Genomic DNA, 6,000 nt, shown 5'->3' with positions numbered 1-6,000 from the left:
GTGCCTTTCTTGAATAATATAAAATTGCAGGTTATCCGTACTAGATTTTGTTATGGGATGTTGATCCTGGGAACTAGTCTGATTGCCATATGTGGAGTCGGGAAGGAATTTTTCCCCTAATATGGGGCAATTAGCATCTACCTCATGGGGTTTTTGCCTTCCTCTGGATCAACACATTAGCTTTTAGGTTGAACTTGATGGACTTGTGTCTTTCAACCTTAAAACTATGAAACTGTCCCTGTATTGAGGTTCAAGGGTGAAGCCCAGGGTTCATTTGGAACCATCAGAAATGGTGTGTTTTGCGCCCAGTCTGTCCGAGGAAGCCTGTTTGAGCCAACGGCCTCAGAAATATCTTAACATTTAAGAAAGTAGCAATAGTTAGGGTTGGCTGAACCATTCTAGCCTTAAGTTTGCCCCTCCAGTCAGCATCTACTATGTAGATGCAATCAAGGCCCTGTAATAAGTCTTTATCGCTGTACAGGGCTGGAAGAGTGAAGGCCAGAGTTCCTTTGGAACCTGTAGGATGGACTGGCTTTTGCCAAGTCTTTCCAAAGAAGTTTTTTGATCCATAGGCCTCAGAGAGGTCCTAACAAGAAAAAGGCATTAGATAGGTTTTTCTTTAGTTAGGATTGATTCAACTACTCAAGCCTCAAGCGCACTCCTCGGGCCAGCAGCTACTCTGTAGATGCAACCCTGGGCCTATGGTAAGTATCTATCCCTGTACAGGGGTGTAATGGTAAAAACCAGGGTTCCCTTGGGATCTGCAGAATGGAGTAGCTTGCGCCAAGTCTGTCCGAGGAAGTCTGTTTGAGCCAACAGCCTTAAACAGATCCCAGTATTTAGGAAAAAAAAGCTTTAGTTAGAGTTTAATCAACCACTATAGCCTCAAGCTCGCTCCTCCGGCCAGCTGCTACTCTGTAGATGCAGCCCTGGGCCTATGGTAAGTATCTATCCCTGTACAGGGGTGTAATGGTAAAGGCTAGGGTTCCCTTGGGATCTGCAGAATGGAGTAGCTTGCGCCAAGTCTGTCCGAGAAAGCCTTTTTGAGCTGATGGATTTAAACAAATTTCAACATTTAGGAAAAAAGCATTAATCTATTTCAGTTAGAGTTAATTCAATTACTCTAGCATAAAGATCCTAATTCACTTTGTCTAAAGGAAGTTAGTTGGCAAATTTTTATTGTGTGAGCAATGAGGTTATGGAGCTCTCTACCACATGAACTTGAAATACTTAATTTTCTAAAAAAAATTCAAGGAGGGCATGTGTGTGCCTTTCTTGAATAATATAAAATTGCAGGTTATCCGTACTAGATTTTGTTATGGGACGTTGATCCAGGGACCTAGTCTGATTGCCATATGTGGAGTCGGGAAGGAATTTTTTCCCTAATATGGAGCAATTAGCATCTGCCTCATGGGGTTTTTGCCTTCCTCTGGATCAACACATTAGCTTTAAGGTTGAACTTGATGGACTTGTGTCTTTCAACCTTAAAACTATGAAACTGTCCCTGTATTGAGGTTCAAGGGTGAAGCCCAGGGTTCATTTGGAACCATCAGAAATGGTGTGTTTTGCGCCAAGTCTGTCCAAGGAAGCCTGTTTGAGCCAACGGCCTTAGACAGAACCCATCATTTGGTAATAAAAAAGCTGTAGTTAGAGTTATAGCCTCAAGCGCGCTCCTCTGACCAGCAGCTACTCTGTAGATGCAACCCTGAGCATGTAGTACGTCTCCATTCCAGTACAGGGGTGTAATGGTAAAAGTCAGGGTTCCTTTTGACCTGCTTATGCCAAGTCTGTCCGAGGAAGCCTTTTTGAGCTGATTGCTCTACACAGATCCTTATGTTTAGGAAAAAAGCTTTTGTTTATTTCAGTTAGATTAAAAGTAAAGCCAACAAAAGAGAATTTAACTTTCCCCCAAAAATCAATTATTAATATAGCATTTACCTGCCCAGATCTCAGAACTAATGCACTATTAGGATGTAGCAATCCCATATAATTTTGTGTGCAGTTTTAATACTATGTAATCACCCCCCTCCATTAATTGGTAATATGTGAGTGGTTGTCGCATCAGTATTTTGCACCTGTGTTGCTGTCATCGTTATTATATGGTATGATTAGTACTGAGACCTAGGCAGGTAAACACTGTTGCCCTTTTTTTGCTGTGATAATTCTTGAATTTTGGTGGGAATTTAAATTTGTCTTTGCTTTTAATGTTAGTGTAGGGACTCGCAAGTATGAGGACCCTTGACGCGGGTTGCGAGCTTGTGTATTTTGGCCAAAATATTTACTAATACCTCATATATATCATATATAATTTTTGCACGTTATTTTTATTCAGCGTGCAGCCAGACCCATCAATGTTGGCCTTGTAAACTAGGGTGTCTGTCTTCATGGGGTGCACTTAAAAAGTGCTCGGCAGCCCACCTAATCTAATAGTTTCGGCTTCACTAATAGGCTGTAAGCCAGACATTGTGCACTACCTGTGTGTGACCAGTGCCCTATACAAGGCTTATTTGTGTGCAGTTTTAATACTGAGCAATCACCCCCTCCATGAATTGGTAGGTTGTGAGTGGTTGTCTCATCAATATTTTGCACCTGTGTTGCTGACTTCTTCATTATATGGGTTTGCTGCATCCTTGTAATTATTGTTGCTGTATTTGCGGTGTTAATTCTTGAATTTTGGTGGGAACTTTAATTCCTTGTTTTTGTGACTTTGCTTTTAATGTTAGTGTAGGGACTCGCAAGTATGAGGACCCTTGAGCAGGTTGCGAGCTTGTATATTTTGGCCAAAATATCGACCAATACCTCATATATATCATATATATTTTTTACATGCTATTTTTATTCAGGGTGCAGCCAAGCCCATCTACAGGTGCATCTCACAAAATTAGAATATCACCAGAAAAGTTAATTTATTTCATTTCTTCAGTACAAAAAGTGAAACTCTTATATTATATAGAGCCATTACAAACAGAGTGATCTATTTCAAGTGTTTATTTCTGTTAATGTTGATGATTATGGCTTACAGCCAATGAAAACTCAAAAGTCATTATTTCAATTAATTAGAATACCTTATAACAACAGCTTGAAAAATGTTTTTAAAATCCAAAATGTTATCCTACTGAAAAGTATGTTCAATAAATGCCCTCAATACTTGGTCGGGGATCCTTTTACATCAATTACTGCATCAATGCGGCAATGTGGCATGGAGGCGATCAGCCTGTGACACTGCTGAGGGGTTATGGAAGCCCAGGTGGCTTTGATAGAAGCCTTCAGGTCGTCTGCATTGTTGGGTCTGGTGTCTCTCATTTTCCTCTTGACAATACCCCATAGATTCTTTATGGGGTTAAGGTCAGGCCAGTTTGCTGCCAATCAAGCACAGTGATACTGTTGTGTTTAAACCAGGTATTAGTACTTTTGTCAGTGTGGACAGGGGCCAAGTCCTGCTGGAAAATGAAATTTCCATCTCCAAAAAGCTTGGCGTAGCTAAGGTTTTGGTTCAGGGGGCCGAAACTTCTGAGTGGGCCTCTAACCAGGTAACCCTGATTACAACTATAGCGGCGCACCCAGATAGTGGATGTAGGAAAACCTCAGCAGATGACCGCGCTGTTGCTAAAAATAATCTCTATACAAAGACCAGCACTGATATTACCACCATATGGTGATGACGCGCCCCCTGGGCCATATTCTTTAGGGGGAATATCCGGAGCCGGATCAGATGGGAGTTGTAGTCTTCCGAGTGGCTGTGACCCGGTCCGTGCCCAGGGTGTCAAACTCAGTTGTATGTGGCAGTCCTACAGATGTTACTAAGTTCTTAATGTCGACTACGCCACCCGTTGTGTTGCGGTCACTGTGGCCGCCGCTGCAGCAGGGTCCGCTGAGGCTGGTGGTGTTGGTGCAGCTTGATAGGATAACCCCCAACGGGAGGGGTATAGCCTCAGGGGGATCAGGTGCAGAGGATGGGAGTTGTGGTGATGCAGTGTAGACGGCAATCAGAGACAGAGTCGGGTTATGCAGTTTAGGATGTTTACTCACTGCTGATGTTCTGGTCACTCCAGCTTCGAGTGACCTCCCGAGCCGTGCTGCGTCCACCAGGTTCTGGATCCAGCCAACTCCCAAATAAGTCCGGAGCGTGACCCTGAGCTCTCCTTCTGTCCTTTCTCTGGCCGTCCCCACTATTGATCCACCCAGGTCCAGCTCCCTCGGGCCTTCTGTTGGGAGACCCTTGGCCTTGGGTTCCCTGACCCTCCTCGTGGTATGCCTTCGTGGTGGATGTGGTGGGTGACCGTGGCAAACGCTGCCCCCGGTCTCCGGTCTCTGGCTGGGGTGTGTTTTTGCCCCCACCAGCTTGGGTTCCGGTACCCTGTGCCGACTCTTCACCCGGGGATTTAGTTTGGGGTCTTGGAGTCCTTTTCTTCTGTTTCCCTCTCTGGGTCTCTCTTTCTCCTCTCTCACTCTGGGTCTCTCTTCTCCTCTGCTCGCTGACTTCCTCTCTGCAACTGACCCTGTTCTTAGTTGGTGCCCACCTTATATACACCCTCTATGTGTGAGCTCAGGTGACCAGCACCCAATGAGCTCCTATCTTTACCCAGGCTGCTCCCCCTATCTGCCCCTACACTACTTGGGATGTACCACCCCCCTCCCACTCCAGCCAGGAACAGACTCGGTCGTACCTGCACATTTCTAAGTGGGAGTACCGTCGGTCTGCTCCTCGGAAATGGGATGTGTGTAGTGCATGCAGCCTACCGAGCTCAGTTCCACACTCCTTCCCTACCCGGGAGTGGAATATCACACCTCTGGGTTGAGGTGCAATACCCCTGTAGCAGCCGAATCCTCAGGGTGCTACATTCCCCCCTGGTAAATCACAGCATGTCCTCGGGCTGTAAGACAAAAACATCACATAACATACAAAATTTTTCATAAACATATAAAATATATAAAACATTATATATATATAACTTTCTCGTCGCCTCTGGCTCCTCCTCCGGTCACTGTGCAACGTGTGACCGGGTACAGTGCGACAGTCTTTCTAGAAAACATGGTTTTCCTATAAAACCGGTAGGGGGCGCTTTAGGAAGCGCAACTATGTACAAGGGTATGGCCGCTCTCAGTCCTCGGCCAGGTAAGGAGGGACAGGGAATGGCTGCTCACAGTCCTCAGCCTGTGGGATTAAGGGTAAACGGGTAAACAGTTCACTCAGCTGGTCCCAACGGGGACTATATTAGCAATAACAGTTTCTTTGTACCCCGATCGGGTAACTATTTACAGCACCTGCTCCGCTGTACTCAACAGCGTCTTCCTCCTGCTCCTTCTTTGGGGATCTCAGCTTCAGACCCGTCCGGATCCTCTTGCTCTTCCTCCTCACATCGCAGCTCCTCCTCTGTCAGGCGATGCACATGGAGGGCGTAAGGTCCTTTGGCACACTTGTGCCGGGTAAAGGTGACCTCGTCCCCGATATAAAGGTCACGACCTCTGTGCCCCTCCGGCAGATGGGACTCCACATCTCTGCGCGTGACAAAGACGTCGCCGGGGGTGTTGTTGTCTCTGATGAAGCCCCACCCATGCTGCAGGTTAAACTTTATTACAGTCCCGGTGGTGCGGGGACTGTGCGCTGCACGGGGGTCCCTCCTGGTTCGGCTCTTCTGCTCGGCGCTCCTTATTTGGGCCTGTTGTTCCCGGACCCGCCTCTCTCTCCGCTCCCTCGCAAACTCCTCGAGCTGCTGTCGGCAACACTCAGCACGCTCCGCTGCAGCTGCCCTGGTTTCCTGAGTGAACCCTATTAGGTCTTCTCCGGTGGGGTCCCACTCAAATTGGGTCTCTTCAAGCGGGGGCGAGATCCTTATCACGGGCTTCGGAACCGGAATCAGGGGTGCACACATGGCCCCAACTCTCCTCTGGTGCTCCAGTTCATAATACCTCTGGGGCCAGATGAAAGGCTGCCCGTCCAGCCACGTGTGCTGGGCAAACAAGTCCTCTCCCAGACGCGGCACCCTTGGTTTTACGGGT

Source organism: Phyllobates terribilis, unplaced genomic scaffold (assembly GCF_046119375.1).
Source record: "Phyllobates terribilis strain yellow unplaced genomic scaffold, ASM4611937v1 Scaffold_298__1_contigs__length_2340664, whole genome shotgun sequence".
NCBI lineage: Eukaryota > Metazoa > Chordata > Amphibia > Anura > Dendrobatidae > Phyllobates > Phyllobates terribilis.
This window is presented reverse-complemented; position numbering follows the sequence as displayed.